Source organism: Mustela lutreola, chromosome 4 (genome assembly GCF_030435805.1).
Source record: "Mustela lutreola isolate mMusLut2 chromosome 4, mMusLut2.pri, whole genome shotgun sequence".
In the NCBI taxonomy this organism is placed as follows: domain Eukaryota; kingdom Metazoa; phylum Chordata; class Mammalia; order Carnivora; family Mustelidae; genus Mustela; species Mustela lutreola.
In genome coordinates, this window is record NC_081293.1 from 180,973,451 (window position 1) to 180,991,124 (window position 17,674).

The following is a 17,674-nucleotide window of genomic DNA, read 5'->3' on the forward strand; positions in this document are numbered from 1 at the left end:
TTATGTAGGGGAAATGCAAATAGCTTATGCCTAGAACATAAGATTTAACAAAAAGGGAAAAAGAGATGAAACTGGGGAGGAAGCCAGGGTCCAAATCCTGGAGTGTAGTCCCTGACAGAAACACACATGTTCTTCTATGAGTAATAAAGACCTATTGAGGGATTTTAAGTCAGGAGATATATTAAACAATACATATTTTAGAAATATGAAAATGGTGACAAGGATGCCTGGGTTAAGCCTCTGCCTTGGGCTCAGGTCATGATCTCAGTGTCCTTGGATCCAGCCCCGCATCGGGCTCTCTGCTCAGCAGGGAGCCTGCTTCCTCCTCTCTTTCTGCCTGCCTCTCTGTCTACTTGTGATCTGTCAAATAAATTTTAAAAATCTTAAAAAAAAAAAGAAAAGAAAATGCTGAGAGTATGAATTATAGATTAGAAAGACAGAGAGGCCTTTGAGAAGCCTATGGTACTAAGGAAGGAATGAGAAAATGTAAGAGTCAGTTTGTGCTACCCACCTCTGTCTCCTCACCCTGGATGACCTATTCAAAGATGGCCAACCAAATTCTCTCCACTAGGAATCTGAGAGTTTAATAAAGACACAGAGAGATGGGAGTGCCTGGGTGGCTCAGTTGGTTAAGTGGCTGACTTCTACTCAGGTTATGACCTCAGGTGACTGGGTTCCCTGCTCAGCAGGGAGACTGCTTCTCCCCCTGCTTGTGCTGTCTCTCTCTTTCTAAATAATTAAATAAAAAATAAATAAAATTCATGTAATAAATTTATTTAATAAACTTAAAATAAATTTAATAAATTTATTTAATAGACTAAATTGTGGAGGCCGAGAAAAATTAAGGCCATCCCACCTCAGGTTTAGCCTTAGCATAAGTACAGTCATCTTAGCTCCGGCAGCCATCTCAGACTCCTGTGCCCAGGGGCTGAACTTTCCCCTACTTTACTTTAGTTCTAAGGACCCCCACCCTGCTTTGGTTCCAGAGATCCCCACCCTCCTTTAGTAACAGGAATTCCCACCCTGCTTTAGTAACAGAAACCCATAAATACCCCTGCCTTAACTAAGCTCGGGGTCCAAGTCCCACTCTGCTGTGTCGGGTATACTTGGGCCCAAGCTTAAGCTTGTCAAATAAACCCTTGTGTGACTGCATCGGTGTTGGCTCCCTGGTGGTCTCTCAGACGCGAAAACTTGGGTACAACATAAATAAATAAAACCTTTTTTAAAAAGACACAGAGAGTTGAAGGATGATTGTAGCTAAGTTGTCTTAGGCAGCCTCCCTTGCAGAAGGGTTAAGCTCCACCAACCGAGATCCCTCAAGCTGCTGCAGATCCAGTCCTCCCTGAAGCATAGGGACTCAGTTTTCCCTTCAGTTCTGTGAGTTTCCCAATAGCTTTTCAAATATCCTCACCCCACCCTTTTTCTTCTGAAATTAGTCAGAGTCCATTTCTGTTGTTTACAACAAAAACAACCGCCTAAGCTGATGTGGGCTCTAAAGCCAGCTAGCAGCCTGGGACATCTGAAAGATTTAGGAAGATGGAATAATAGGATAATCATCCAATTGTTAACCAATTGGATCCACAGGCTGATGGATATAGTCACAGTTTTAGCTTGAATCCTGGAGTGAATGGAGGTGCAATGTACTAAATTAGAAAATGAGGGAGGTAGAGTGGGTTTGGGGGGGATTTTGGTTTGGGTTAGTTGGATATGAGGTACAGGTAGGGATTTTGTCTAATCAATGGTTTAAAATATGGGTCTAGAGCTCAAGAGAGAGGTTTGTGCTCAAGTTCATGTGCTAGTGGAAGCCATGGGAGTAGGTGGGATCAAGCAGGAGAAATGATGAGCTGAAGACACCAAGACACAGGACAGAGTCCCGGGTGACACATTCACCAACAGAAGAGCATACTGAGTAGAGGTACAGAGAACACTGAAAAAGAGTGGCCAGAGGTTGGAGGAGAACCAGGAAAAGATAGCCATGGAAATCTTGGAAAGAGACAATACCATGAAAAAGGGAGAACCTCTACCTTACCCCAGATCTGAACTTCAGCTTTTGAAGGTATAAGAAAGGATTTTTAAAACTCACTGAAATGGCCAAAGCTTAGTAAATAGTATAGCACCACTGATTGTAAGGCAGATGAATCTAGATTGAAAGAGACTACTAAGCTGGAGTTCATGGCAGAGCCAGGATTGGCTGGAACAGAGACTGTCTGAGAGAAGACAATGTGAACTTATCACACATTCTCCACCGATTGTCTTCTTTTTCAGGCATAGGCATTAGCTCAACCAAAACTCAGGTTGATGGTCCCTTTTTACAGAACCTAAGAGTGGGTCCCTCATACTTCCACCTCTACAACTTTTCATAGCCAGATGGAGACCTCACAGACAGGGTAACAGCTGGGTGGTGAGGACGGGGTGCTGGGGTAACACAGGGCATTCTGAAAGATATGGCCTTAGGAGCAAGAGCAGTGAATGAGGCCACCAGGCAGGAAGAACTCTTTGCAGAACCACATCCTCCTGTCCTCCTATTTTGAACTGGTAATAAAATAGAAATATTGGGGTGCCTGTGTGGTTAAAGCCTCTGCCTTCAGCTCAGGTCATGATCCCAGGGTCCTGGGATCAAGCCCCACATTGGGCTCTCTGCTCAGCGGGGAGCCTGCTTCCCCTTCTCTCTCTGCCTGCCTCTCTGCCTACTTGTGATCTCTGTCAAATAAATAAATAAAATCTTAATAATAATAAAAAAAGAAATATCTACCCCTTTGAAAGTATTGCTATGGTAGCATCCACCCTTCTTTCCTCATACAGTGGACAAGTAGTGGTGGGGCACCCGGGTGGCTCAGTTGGTTAAGCATCTGCTTTTGGCTCAGGTCATGATCCCAGGGTCCTGGGATCAAGTCTTGCACTGAGCTCCCTGCTCATCAGACCGCCTGCTTCTCCCTCTGCCCTTCCCCTTTCCCTGCTCATGCTCCCTCTCCCTCCCCCCCCCTCTCTCAAATAAATTAATAAAATCCTTTTCTTTTTTTTAAAGAAAGAAGTAGTAGCAGATAGTACTGAGCAAGGATAGCTTATCCCCTTCCTGCCTCTATGTTTTATAAACAGCCCACCAGCAACATGTGGTAAAACTCTGGGGAGGCTCTTCCTTTATCAGGAGACACCTACCGTTTATCAGTGACTGGGTATGTCTTTCTAGTACAGGGCATGTATTAGGAAGCCAAATTTATATTCAGACCCCAGCCATAGTCTCCAAACTAGCTTCTAGCAAACAAACCCCAAACAATGAACAAAAAAATGCTGGTGGTTTTTTTTTTTTTTTTTTTTTTTAAGAATTTTATGTGTTTATTTGGCAGAGAGAGAGAGATCACAAGGCAGAGAGGCAGGCGGTGGGGAAGGGAAGGGAGGCAGGCTCCCCGCTGAGCAGAGAGCCCCATGAGGGGCTCGATCCCAGGACCCTGAGATCATGACCCGAGCCGAAAGCAGAGGTTTAGCCCACTGAGCGACCCAGGTGCCCTATGCTGGTATTTTTAACTCATCTGATTCTTGCATGTTTTTATTCATTGCTTGTAGGAATTATTTATTAATTGAATAAATACTTTATTAATTGCTGGTAGGAGTGATTGGTACCTCATTGGTACCTCAAGTATTTCCACAGCCTGGCTGCAGTGAAAGCTATAGCTGCAGTGTTAACAGTCTACGCCGGCACAGACACCAGGGAACCAGGAGACGGGGTGGGGGGGAGGGGTGCTCAGAAAGTTATCTTCTCAGAAAAGCAAAAAGGAAAGCCTGCTAGAAACCAGAGACTGGGCAGGGTGTTTTGCCAGGCAACCTGTCTTCCATCCGTGGGCAGAGGGGGACTGAGATTTATAAATTCATTCATCTCAGCTTTGACCAACACCAAATCTGAACAGAACTAGCATTATTCAGAGATGAATGAATGGAAAATGATTTTCAGAGCTAAAGAATTTTATGAGGAGGAGAATGTAGCAGCAGTAATAGTCACCCTGGCTTAAATGGGGAGCTAAGAAAGACTGTCAGAAATGGAGAAATATAAAGAGCTGGAAATTGGGAATCTGGGAATTCAAGGCCATGAAATTTGTTTGTAGATCTATCGATCTATTTATTTATTTGACAGAGACAGAGAGAGCACAAGCAGGGAGAGCAGCAGAGGTAGAAGCAGGCCCCCCTCTGAGCAGCAAGCCCAACACGGGGCTCAATCCGAGGACCCTGGAATCATGACCTGAGCTGAAGGCAGATGCTTAACTGAATGAGCCACCCAGGTACCCCTGTGTGCAGAGGTACTAAAAAATATACTACCCAGAGTAACCTACAGATTTAATGCAATCCCTATCAAAATACCAGTAGTATTTTTCATAGAACTAGAAAAAAATAATCCTAAAATTTGTATGGAACCACAAAAGACCCCAAATAGCTAAAGCAATCTTGAAAAAGAAAAACAGGACTGGAGTTATCACAATTCCAGATTCCAGGTTATACTACAAAGCTGTAGTAATCTACACAGTGTGGTCCTGGCACAAAAATACATCAGTGGAACAGGATAGAAAGCCCAGAAACAAACCCATGATTCTACGGTCAATTAACCTTAGACCAAAGAGGGAAGAATTGTCTCTTCAACAAATGGTATTGGGAAAACTGGACAGCTACACACAAAAGAATGAAACGTGACCACTTTCTTATACCATACCCCAAAATAAACTCAAAACGGCTTAAAGATCTAAATGTGAAACCTGAAAGCATAAACATCCTAGAAGAGAGCCCAGGCAGTAATTTCTCTGACATCGGCCATAGTAACTTCTTTCTACATATGTCTCCCGAGGCAAAAGCAAGAGAAGCAAAAATAAACTATTGAGACTACATCAAAATACAAAGTCTCCGCCCAGTGAAGGAAATAATCAACAAAACTAAAAGACTACTTTCTGAATGGGAGAAGATATTTGCAAATAACATATGGGATAAAGGATTAGTATCCAAAATATATAAATAACAGATACAACTCAATACCCCAAAACCAAATAATCCAATTTAAAATGGGAAGAAGTCATTTCTCCAAAGAAGACATCCAGATGGCCCACAGGTCCATGAAAAGATGCTCAATATCATTCATCACCAGGGAAATGCAAATCAAAACTACGATGAGCTATATCCTCACACCTGCTGGAATGGCTAATATCAAAAATACAAGAAACAGTAAGTGGTGGTGAGGATGTGGGGAAAAAGGAATGTTCGTGTATTGTTGGTGAGAATGCGAAATGGTGCAGCCACTGTGGAAAAAACAGCATGGAGATTCCTAAAAAATTAAAAATAAAACTACCCTATGACTCAGTAATTGCACTACTGGATATTTACGCAAAGAATACAAAAACACTAATTCAAACAGATATATTTATGCCTATGTTTATTGCAGCATTATTTATAATAGCCAAATTATGGAAGCAGCCCAAATGTCCATCAGCTGGTGAATGGATAAAGAAGTTGTATGCATATACAAAAGAATATTATCCTGCCATTAAAGAAAATAAAATCTCACCAATTGCAACAACATGGATGGAGCTAGAGAATGTGATGCTAAGCAAAATTAGTCAATCGGAGAAAGACAAATACCGTGACTGCACTTATATGAGGAATTTAAGGAACAAAACAAGTGAACAAAGGGGAGAAAAAGAGACAAACTGAGAAATAGACTTTTAACTATAGAGAACAAGCGGATGGTTACCAGAGGGGAGGTGGATGGGGAGATGGGTGAAACAGGTGATGGGGATTAAAGAGTACACTTACCATGATGGGCACTGAGTAATGTACAGAATTGTTGAATCACTATATTGTATACCTGAAACTAATAGAATATTGTATGTTAACTATACTGGAATTTAAAAACTTTTTAAAAATATGGTGATATCTACTCACAAGAGAGGGTGGAAGCTGTTTTGAGGTTTTTTTTTTTTTTTTAAGATTTATTCATTTATTTATTTGAGAGACAGAATGAGCAAGAGAGAAGAAGCAGAGGGAGAGAGAGAAGCTGACTCCCCATCAAACAGGGAGCCCAATGTGGGCTCTATCCCAGGACTCCAGAATCATGAACTGAGCCCAAGGCAGAGGAAGATGCTGAACCGACTAAACCACCCAGACGTCCTCTATGCAGGACTTTCTTTCCTTCCTTTCTTTCTTCCTGCTTGCTTGCTTTCAGATTTTATTTATTCATTTGACAGAGAGAGAGAGAGAGAGAGAGAGAGAGTACAAGTAGGGTGAGTGGCAGAGGGAGAGGGACAAGCAGACTCCCCACTGAGCAGGGAGCCCAATGTGAGGGGGGCTCAGTCCCAGGACCCCAAGATCATGACCCCATCTAAAGGCAGACACTTAGCAGACTGAATTACCCAGGTGTCCCTACAGACAGATATTTTAAATGTAAAAAACAAAAACAAAAACAAAACAAAAAACAAAAAAACCAAAAACAAAAACCACAGAAATTTCCTGCTTAATAGCTTCCTATTACACTTAAAATAAAATCTGAACTTCTTGCCATATTATGCAATCCTCTGTGATTCTCCCTGCCCCTCCCAAACTTCATCTCCTACTAGTCTCTTCATCATGTCAGCTACTTTTGCCATCTTGAACTTACTGCTATTCTTTGAACATGTTAAGTCATTCACTTTCAGGGCTTTTGTTAATTCTATTCTCTGAAACACTGTTCACCATGAATTTCTTATGGCTTTCTTCCTCACTTGAAAATAGGCAAGTGTTACCTTAGAGGAGAGACCTTGGTTAACCATACCAAATAGGTACTCACTCCCAATCATATTGTATCTCTTTACTATTCTTCAAAGCCCTTATGTTTACCTGAATGTTCCTACTTGTTCATTTACTATCGATCTCCTTCATGAGAATATATGCTCCAATGTGGCAAGAATTTTGCATGCTTGGTTCACTACTATATCCCTAGTGCCTGGAAGAGCAGTACTTGGTGCACAGAAGACACACAGCAACTATTTGTTGACTGAAAAAGTGACTGACTCAACTGAAATTTCCATGTAGACTATGCGATATTTGGGAGTTTTATACATTGTTGGTGGTACTTGACAGCCATTCCAAACTTCCTTCCTTCTAATCTTGTTTTAAATATAAAATACTAATACAAATAAATAAATATAAAAATATAAAAATAAAAAGATAAAATACTAGGGATGTCCAGGTGGCTCAGTCGGTTAAACATCTGCCTTCAACTTGGGTCATGATCCCAGGGTCCTGGGATAGAGTCCCATATCAGGCTCCTTGTTCCGCGGAGAGCCTGCCTCTCCCTCTCCTTCTGCCACTCCCCGACCCTCCCCTACTCCTGTATGCTCTCATTCTCTCTCTCAAATAAGTAAATGAAATTTTAAAAAATAAAGAAGAAATACTAGGTTCGAGGAAATATCAGGGTGGAACCTGAATTAAGAGATTTGTAAGACTTCTCCACAGCCTCTCTGAGGGATTTCCTTACCTTTCCTTTCTGCCCTATGTGCTCATTTTGATCCTGACGTATCCATTAGTTACGACCCAATTGCATTATGAAGACCATAGCAGTATCGTGATGACTAGATAAGAGGAAGAGGTCTTTACTTACAAGAGGAATGATATAATACCATTTCAAGGGCTGAACATTTACTCCAGGGAGCCTGCCTCTGCTATGTCTCCATTTAGGAGTCAAGTTGGACAGAAACAATGGGAGGGTCCTGATGAGCAGGTAGGGCCAACCTACTGGGTGTTTCAGATGAAGGGAGAATTATATCTTGAGAATGTTAGCTTTAGAAATAACAGAAGGCCACCTAGGGACATATCAGCAAATGAATGAAGAAAGGAGGAGGAAGACAGATTTGAAATGTCCTGCTGGTCTTCTATAAAAGAAAAGAATGTTCCTCTGGTTTTAAAGCTGGACCTCACGGCTTTTACATTTAGGAACTGGGCTAGGAAAGGGTTGGGAGATGTTTTTATGATGGTAGATCTGGGGAAATGACTGAGTCCCAGAGAGATGAAAAGAATGATATTTGGGAACAATTTGGAATTACACCCCAAGGGGGAGCCTGGATACAGGAAATTATTGAAATTATTGAAAGTCGCCCTCTGATGGTAGCAGCTAGAAAGTCCTTAATGCAAAGAATGGGAGGAGGGGCAGGGGAGAGTACTTCTCTTTGATGATTCCTGGGAATAAAAACTTTGGGAAAGAATAGTTCAGGAATCCATTAGCAGATACAGAGGGATTTTGAGTTTTTAGGACCAGTTTAAACATGAGCCAAGGTATTGACTTAGAGTTGAGGGAACCAATACAGCTAAATATGTACTGGAGAGCTGATCAAATTAATAGTTATTACATTATTACATGTAGTTTGGGAGTTCAAATTCCTAATTTGGGATGTGAAAAAAAATAGCCTCTAAACTCTGACTAAAGCAATGTCTGAGCTTTATATAATCTGATCTGCAAGGAGGCCAGTCTATTTCCCCAGTGCCCGCTCTCTTTATCTTATATATATGGCCAGACATCTTCCAGTGGTTCCTAATATGCTAGAGTAGTCCTCCTTCTTCTCTCTCACTGCATAGGCTTAGGCAGCTATTCAACACATGCAGACTTTAACCTTTTCCTGAAACTTTGTCCTGGAGATGGTCCATTGGACTGGTTGGTAGAGTTAGCCCACACATACCCTCAGGAAATCTAGATTCCACATTGATCCATAAGCACTTTTAGAAATTCTCCTAGAAAATTTCATAATGAGATTTATAAAAAGGAAAAAAAAAAAACCACTCACACAGGTACCATATCAGATTAAAACCTTAACCCAATCAAAACCCCAATTACTATAGGGGGAAATATCTACATATAGAAGAGAAATACATTATCCTGTGAAAAGCTGTTTGGTCAGTGATAGTTCAAGTCACACAGCTAAAACATCTAGGGGTCCCTGACTGACTTAGTCTGTGGAGCATGTGACTCTTGATCTGAGGTTTAAGTTTGAGTCCCATGTTAGGTTAGAGATTACTAATAAACTTAAAAAAAGAAAAACATCTAATGACACTACTTTTTTAATATTTGGAAAACCTTATATGTCTTTTTATGACTTCAGTGAGTCTAACATGTTCCATAGGAAAATATTGGCTGAGAAAAATGAATAAAGCTTCAGTGGACCTATAGGACAATAACAGATAGTCTAATCAATGTGTATTTGGAGGCCTTGGTAAGAAGAGGAAGTATATGTGAAGACATAGTGGCCAAAAGTTTCCAAATTTGGAGAAAAACAATAATCAGTGGATTCGGGAGGCTATAAATGCAAAGCAGGATAAACAAAAACGAAATAACGTGGAGGCATATTTTGCCCAAACTTCTGAAGACCAAGGATGCCTGGCTGGCTCAGTTGGTAGAGCAAGCAATTTTTGATCTTAGGGTTGTGAATTGGAGCCCCACCACCGAGATTACTTAAAATCTTTTTAAAAAGGGATGCCCAGGGTTGCCTGGGTAGCTCAGTTGGTTAAGTGTCTACGTTTGGCTCAGGTCATGATCTCAGGGTGAGGATCGAGCCCCACATCGGGTCCTTGCCCAGCGGGGAGCCTGCTTCTCCCTCTCCCTCTGCCTGCCACCCCCTGTTTGTACTCTCTCTCAAATTAAAAAAAATAAATAAATAAACTTTAAAAAATAAAATTAGAAAAGGGACATCTGGGTGGCTCAATCAGTTAAGAGTCTGCCTTCGGCTCAGGTCATGATCCCAGGGTCCTGGGATTGAGCCCCGCATCAGGCTCCCTACTTAGGGGAGCCTGCTTCTTCCTCTTCCTGCTTTCCCTGCTTGGCCTGCCACTCTCCCTGCTTGTGCTCTCTCTCTGGCAAATAAATATATAACATTTTTTTTAATCTTTAAAAAAAGGCTAAAAATTTTCTGAAAACCAGTGATAATGGGGCAAAATGTATACAATTGTTTAATCTAGGTTAAGGGCAGATACTATTCTTGCAAATTTTTCTCTTAAGTTTTAAATTCTTTCAAAATGAATAGTTACCAAGAAAACAAGATGGAACCAAAATACTGGTCAAGAGTAGGGAGAATAGAAGGGGAAGTTCAGACGTAAACAGTTTTCTAAACACTTTCTCTTTGGGAGGATAACATATTTCTTCACTTTGTCAAGACTGCATGTTGAAATTTGAAGAATAATTACTAAGAGCATATACAGATATATCGTACCGTCTATCTTGCCTGTTAATATTGTAAATGTTCCCTTGCTTTGAAATGCCGATTTTAGTATGTGTGCTGCCAAAGCGAGCACATGAAATGCCAATTTTATAAAAGCATCTCTCTCAATACAAATATCTTTCATTGTTTATTTAAGAAAAATTCATATTCATGTCCACAAAACTCAATATGACTTTGAAAATGCATATTTTAAAAACATGCAAGTAGTAATTTGATTTACATTCAAAGTTCAGTTAGCAGAATGTTGAAATCATATGTAGTCATTTTATAAAGCACAAGTATTGACAAGGGAACATGCATTTCAGATGTTGCTGGTGTTGAGAGACCAAATTATTGCATCAAATCAACTGTTTAGTAATTATATAGTTTCTGATCAGAAAGCAATTGGAAAGCATTTCTCTTCCTAACACGATGATTTTTTTTCTTCCTGTATGTTTTAAGAACTTGATCAGGATATTTTTGTTGACATAAAACCCATTATAATATTTTCATTTAAAATGATAAAAAAGTACACTCCTGCTTAACATTTTTAATATAGAACATCTGGTGTGCAGGAAAGGCTTATTGGCTTAAGTAGGAGATACCAGAGAAGAAACTTAAAATTTTTAAGTAAAGAGAAGGAAATAAAGAAAAACTGATGCAATATAAGTCAAGAAAGGGAAAAGAAGAGAAGCAGAAGCAAAACATGGTAAATTGAAAATATAAAGTTAAATATTAGAAGTAAGCCCAAATAAACTAATATTCATAATAAATATAAATGGATTAAGCTCACCTATGGGAGAGACATTCTCAGGTTGGATTTTAAAAATTTAGCATGTACATTGTTTACTAAGACACATCTGAAATATAAAAATACAGAATGCTGAAAACAAAAGAATATAGTGCTTTCCAATTGTTAAATCTCCTCTACATCTACCTAACTTGCTTCCTGTACTGTCTATGTTATCAGCAATGTCCAAGAGTCTCCCCTGCAAAATAGATCCACTAACAGAAGCTTAGTGAGACCCAGGTGAATTTAGGTAGGTGCTAGGTTATCTTGGCTAGGATTAAAAAAAAATATATATATATATCTAGAGGCTTTCATCTGGCAGGCTGGCAAAATACCTTTACGCTATAGTGCCGGGACTGAATTCCACCAGCTTCATTTTCCAGATCCCCTTGCTAGCTAGCTTCTGGTTGTGTTTTGCCAATTGGTGGCACTTTTAGGAATTGGAAAGTAGAGGAGGAAAGAAATTTCCAGTTTGAGCCTGCATACCCGTCAGCTCCAGCCTCCAGCTTTTTCAAGAATTCCCAGCAATAGCCTCATCATGCTCCGTCATGACAGAAGTAACTGCCAAGCCCACCTTACTCTTTTAGCCATTTCGCCATATTCCCATTAAGTGGGCTGGGCGGTCTATGTACCAGCACTGAAGTGTCCTCCTCTCTAGATTCTGGTAACATCACAGCTTCCATTTTATTCTTCTAGCTCTGGGGAGGGTAACTTCATCCTAGAGATATTAACCTCTGAATTACCTCAACCTCTCTTTTTTTGCTTGTTCAGTGTTCCAATTGTGTAACCAGTTACCTTTTATCCAATACCCTTCATTTTAAATATCAAGCATGGGAGGGGTGGGGCAAGATGGTGGAGAAGTAGGAGACCCTGTTTCAACTGGCCTTCTAAATAGAGCTAATTACCTACCAGAACACTCTGGACACCATGAAATCAGCCTAAGATGTAGGATTATACACTTCTGGATCTCTTCGGGGGCAGAAGACACCAGTCGAGAGATAAAGTGGAGTGGGAACGTTCGGACTGATATTGGAGGATAAATAGAAGGGGGAGGTAGCTACCAGGAGCAACCCACTGGAAAATAATACCCCAGTACGAGAGTGCCCTGTACTTGGGGACCAGCATTAACTTGGAGTCTGGTTGAAATATCAAGCATGGTTTCCACTTTTCTGACTGGACCCAGACCCACACAGGAATTTTGATCCTTTCACTATCTAAAAGATTATTATGCGGGTCCAGGAAGTATCCTAAAAGCCTTGTTAAAATTCATGTATGCCAGGGGGCACCTGGCTCAGTTGGTTAAGTGGCTGCTTTTGGCTTAGGTCATGATCCCAGGGTCCTGGGATCCAGCCCTGCATCAGGCTCTCTGCTTAGAGAACCTGCTTCTCCCTCTGCTTTCCTTATCCTCAGCTCATGCTCGCTCTCTCTCTTGCTCTCTTGCTGTTATTCTATCTAAAAAAAAAAAAAAAAAAAAAAACTTAAAATTCATGTATGCCAGGAAGTGGGAAATAGAAGGACTTTGACATCAGTACATCTTGTAAGGGTCCAGTTTGGGGGTATGTGAAGATATCTCCTTCCAGGTAAAGGAGCGATCTTTCTTAACACTAAGAAAAAGACTTGACATTACTTCGAGGCAACAAATGACATGTTTGGACGTGTTGTGTTGACATATTCAACAGGTGACTCTCGGAAAACTGTCAAATTTGAGTGGAGCCCAAAGCAAGAAGTTTCCTCAGCTAGTTCAGACTGCAAATAAGCAGTCTGTCACTTGGCTCTTATAATTCAGTGATCCAATGATGCTAAAAGTTCAGGATGATGAAAAGAGCCTGCGTGAAGCCTTCATAATAGGATCACATTAGTGATTCCCAGGGGAAAAAAGCCATGTCCTTGTGGACATGTCCGAGTAACTATTCTTCTTACAAACCCACGTTATAACTTCTTTGGGATCTAAATCCAAAAATAAAAATGCTGGATCGTATGATAGGCATGTTTGTCTAATACAATTTGTCAAACAAGTGCTGGATGGCTCATCACAATTGCATATTCAATCTGTTTTCCCACCAGTAGTCCTGGAGGTTCCTACAGTCCCGTATCTTATTGCAGACACTATTCTTGCCTTGCCCAGAAATTTAGGAATCCCTTTTTCTGTCTCTGTGGGCTCAGCTCCCAGTTTCCGTGTGATTTGCTTCTAGCTGGTCCTAAAAAACTTTACAGGAATGCCCTTGGGCTGTTGGAGCCAACAGCCTTAGATCAGAGAATAGGAAGTGCATAGGGGTTTAAGTCACCCCAGGGCATCAAGTAGGCAATGGGTGTCTGCAGTAGTAAATATTTAAGCCCAGGGGCACCTAGGTGGCTCTGTCAGTTAAGCAGCTGACTCTTGATTTTTGGCTCAGATCATGATCTCAGGGTCCTGGATGGAGCCCTGCGCTGGCCCCCCACTCGGCGGGGAGACTGCTTGAGGATTCTCTCTCTCTCTCTCTCTCTTCTCCTTCTGCCCATTCTCCCCTAAAATAGATAAATACAATCTTTTTAAAAAATTTATTAAAGCCCACTCCTTTGCCTTAAAATGGCTCAGATTTAGATGTAATGTCCTTTCCAGAACTGTCCCCTCTGACATCAGATTGAAACTGGACCACTGTCTCAAAGACAGTGTCCGACTTATGATGGCTTGACCAATGATTTCTTTATTTTACAATGGTGTCCACACAACATATATACAGTAGAGACCTTACTTTGAATTCTGAAGTTTGATCTTTTCCCAGGCTAGCAGTAGATGGTAAGATCCTCTCTCACAATACTGGATAGCAGCAGCCAGCCCTTCCGGTCAGCCACAGGATCCCAAATGTGAGCAAACCACTCACTTACAATAATTCTGTTTATCACTTTTGCAATGGTACTCAATCAATTACATGAAATATTCAACACGATTATAAAATAGGCTTTGGGTTAGATTATTTTACCCAACTGTAGGCTAACATAAGTGTTCTGAACACGTTTAAAGTAGGCTAGGCTAGGGGTGTCCAGGTGGCTGCCCTTGGTTCATGTCACAATTCCAGGGTCCTGGGATTGAGCCCCCCATCAGGCTTCCTGCTCGGCAGGGAATCGGCTTCTCTCTCTGCCTCTCCCCATGACTTGTGCTCTCCCTCTATCTTTCAAATAAATTATTTTTAAAAAAATAATAAAGTAGGGGCGCCTGGGTGGCTCAGTGGGTTAAGCCGCTGCCTTCGGCTCAGGTCATGATCTCAGGGTCCTGGGATCGAGTCTCGCATCGGGCTCTCTGCTCAGCAAGGAGCCTGCTTCCTCCTCTCTCTCTGCCTGCCTCTCTGCCTACTTGTGATCTCTCTGTCAAATAAATAAATAAAATCTTAAAAAAAATAAAGTAGACTAGTCTAGACTATGATGCTTGCGAGGTTTTGTGTATTAAGTGCATTTTTGACTTACCAGTATTTTCCACTTACAATGGTTTTAACCCCATCATAAGTCAAGGAAGATCTGTCCATCCCTGCTTGGTTTCTTCCATTTTTCTGTCCTCTGTTTCCCTTTACCAAGTTATCGTGGGATGACTTCCTTAATAAGTCACTTGCAAATGAGTCCACAGCTCAAGATCTATTTCTGCAGAATATGATCTAAGACACATTATCACACACATACTTAGCATCACTAAACTTTCTAATTTTCTTCTAATAGATGTAAATTGATATTTCAGTGTTTTTTAATCTGCATTTTCCTGATTATTAATGAGTGTGAGCGTTTCTTCAACTTTATCAACTTTTGGTTTCTTCTGCAAATTCTGGTTTCTAGCTTTGCCCATTGTTTTATTGGGGTTCCTATCTTGTAAATCTTGTAAATTTACAAGATTTTTTCTATATATTCTAGGTATCAGTCCATTGTTAACTTTAAAGAATACAAGCAATCTTTAATTCTATTATCTATTAATTTTTTTTCCCAGGGATAGAAGATTTTTTTAAAGTGCCTCCACCAAGACTTTAAATTAACCATTTTATTTTCCTTCTTTTTTTTTTTTTCAGATTTTATTTATTTATTTGACAGAGAGATTGACAGCGAGAAAGGGAATATAAGCAGGGGAGAAGCAGGCTTCCTGAGCAGGGAGCCCGACTCACATCTCCATCCCAGGACCCTGGGATCATGACCTGAGCTGAAGGTAGATGCTTAACAACTAAGCCACCCAGGTGCTCCCAAATTAACCATTTTAAAGTGAACAATTCAGTGACATGTTGATCATTCACAACGCTATGCAATCACCATTTCTACCTAGTTCCAAAACATTTACATCACTCTAAAGTAAAACCCCTTATGCATTAAGCGGTTTCTCTCTGTCCTTCCAACCCTCAAGCCCCTGGCAATCACCAATCTGTTCTATGGATTTTTCTATCCTGGATATTTCCTATAGATGGAATGATATACAATATGTGACTTTTTGTGTCTGGCTTCTTTCGCTTAGCATAATGAAGTTACTTCAAATGTGAAGTTCATTTGTGTTATTGCATATATCACTACTTTATCCTTTTTATGGCTCAGTAATATTCCATTTTATGGGTACACTACAATTTGTTTACACATTCTTCCACTAATAGACATTTGTGCTATTTCCACTTTTTGGCTATTATGAATTGAGTTACTATGAACATGCATGAACATACACTTTTTGGAGGACTTGGTTTTACTTCTTTAAGGTATATACCTCAGAGGGGAATTGCTGGGTCTTACGATAATACTATGAAGAACCATCAGACTGTTTTCCATAGTGGTTGAACCATTTTATATTACCACCAGTAATGTATGAGCATTTCAATTTCTCCACACCCTTGCCAATATTTATTATTTTTTCATTTTAAAAAATTGTAGCCATTCTAGTGGGTGTGAAGTGTTACTTCACTATAGTTTTGGAAAGTTTTAAATTTCATATAATAAATTCATCAGTATTTTGTCTTATGGTTTGTGTTTTCTAAGTTTTGCTTAAAAATACATCCCTGCTCTTAGGATATAAAGATATTCTCTGAATTTTTTTCTATGGCTTTTCTCCCCACATTATATCTTTAAATCATGTTTTGTATTTGATGGTAGGTAATGATGAATTTTTATTTCTCAATATAGTGATGATGTTAGCTGATAATTTGGCTTATATTGCTTCACTGACTGAGCCATTTTCCTCAACATCTTCTGTGAATACATATACCAATACATAGAAGCACACATAAATACATACATACATCTTCATCTCTCCATGGATTTTTGGTGCCTTGCTTGGTATAAGTTAAATTCTGATGCATAAAGGGTTGTCTCTAAACTCCCTGTTCTATTCTACTGGTCTATTTGTTCTTGAGCGAAAACTAGTTTATATCAGGTATTGAGAGCCAATATTCTGTTAATATCAGGTAGGATAAATTCCATTTCCACACTCATTCTTTTTTTAAGATTTAAAATTTTTTTAAAGATTTAATGTTTTTAATGTTTTTTTAAAACTTTTATTCATATTTAAAAATCAGGTTATCACCTTCCTCAGAATGTCCAACTGGAATTTTGGGTTGGACTGGTTAAAATTATAGATTAATTTAGGAAAACATTATTGTAACAAAGTTGCATGATACCAAAATATGAAATTTTACCTATAGGTCTTCTTTATATCCTTTATTAATTTTTTCAAAAATAAGTCATTCTACTACCAAGCTGTACCATTTGAGAAGATCAAATTCCGTTTTTTTAGATTTTCTTTATATCCTTTAATTTAAAAGTTTTCTTCACAAAAATCTTATGTACATTGGATTAAATGTAGTTACTTCATAGTTTTGTTGCTACTGTGAATAGTATATTATTTTTGCTACATTTTCTAGTTGGCTACTATTGGTTTAGAGAAATTGGTTCTAATGTTTGTTGATTCTGCTGTTTCTCCTAGATCAATGATCACATCACCTGCAGATAGTGGCAGTTTTATCTCTTTCCTTTTAGCCATTTATATCTTTTTATTTACTTATAAAGTTGGCCAAGGCTTTGAGTAAATAATAGTAGAGATGGGGCATCTTAATCTTGCTCCTAATCTAAAGTTTCCCTATTAATTATGTTTACTATTGATTTTTGACATATAAACTTTATCAAGGTGAAGACTTTCCTCCTATTCCTAGTTTTCGGAAAGTTTTATTTCCATCATAAATATATGTTTATCAAAAATCAAGTGTTTTTGCTGCCTACTAGCACAAGATATTTTTCTGCATTTTTCCCTTTAGTATATTGATGTGAATTTTATTGAAAGATTTTCTTATTCAGACTCATACCTCAGTTTCTAAGGTAAATTTTAATTGATCAAGATCGGAGGATTGGTGACAATGAAGTTTAGAGAAAAGGTCCATCTTTCCTCTTCTTTCCTTTATAACAAAATTCTTGAAAGTTGTATATATACTTATTGTATATATACTTATTATCTCCAATATTTCTCCTCCCATTTTTCTTGATGCTGCTTCAAAGTGCTATACATCCCAACACTTTCCCAAAACTGCTCTTACAAGTGTCACCTGCATTGCTTCTTCCAACAGCAAATTTAGGTCAATTCTTTAAATTCTCAGCAGCACTTGTCATAGCTGGTCAAACCCTTCTTGGTTTCCAGGCACCACGTTGTCAAAAGCATATTAAAATCCAGACTCATGTATCTACCTACCACCTTCATGTTTCCAGTAAC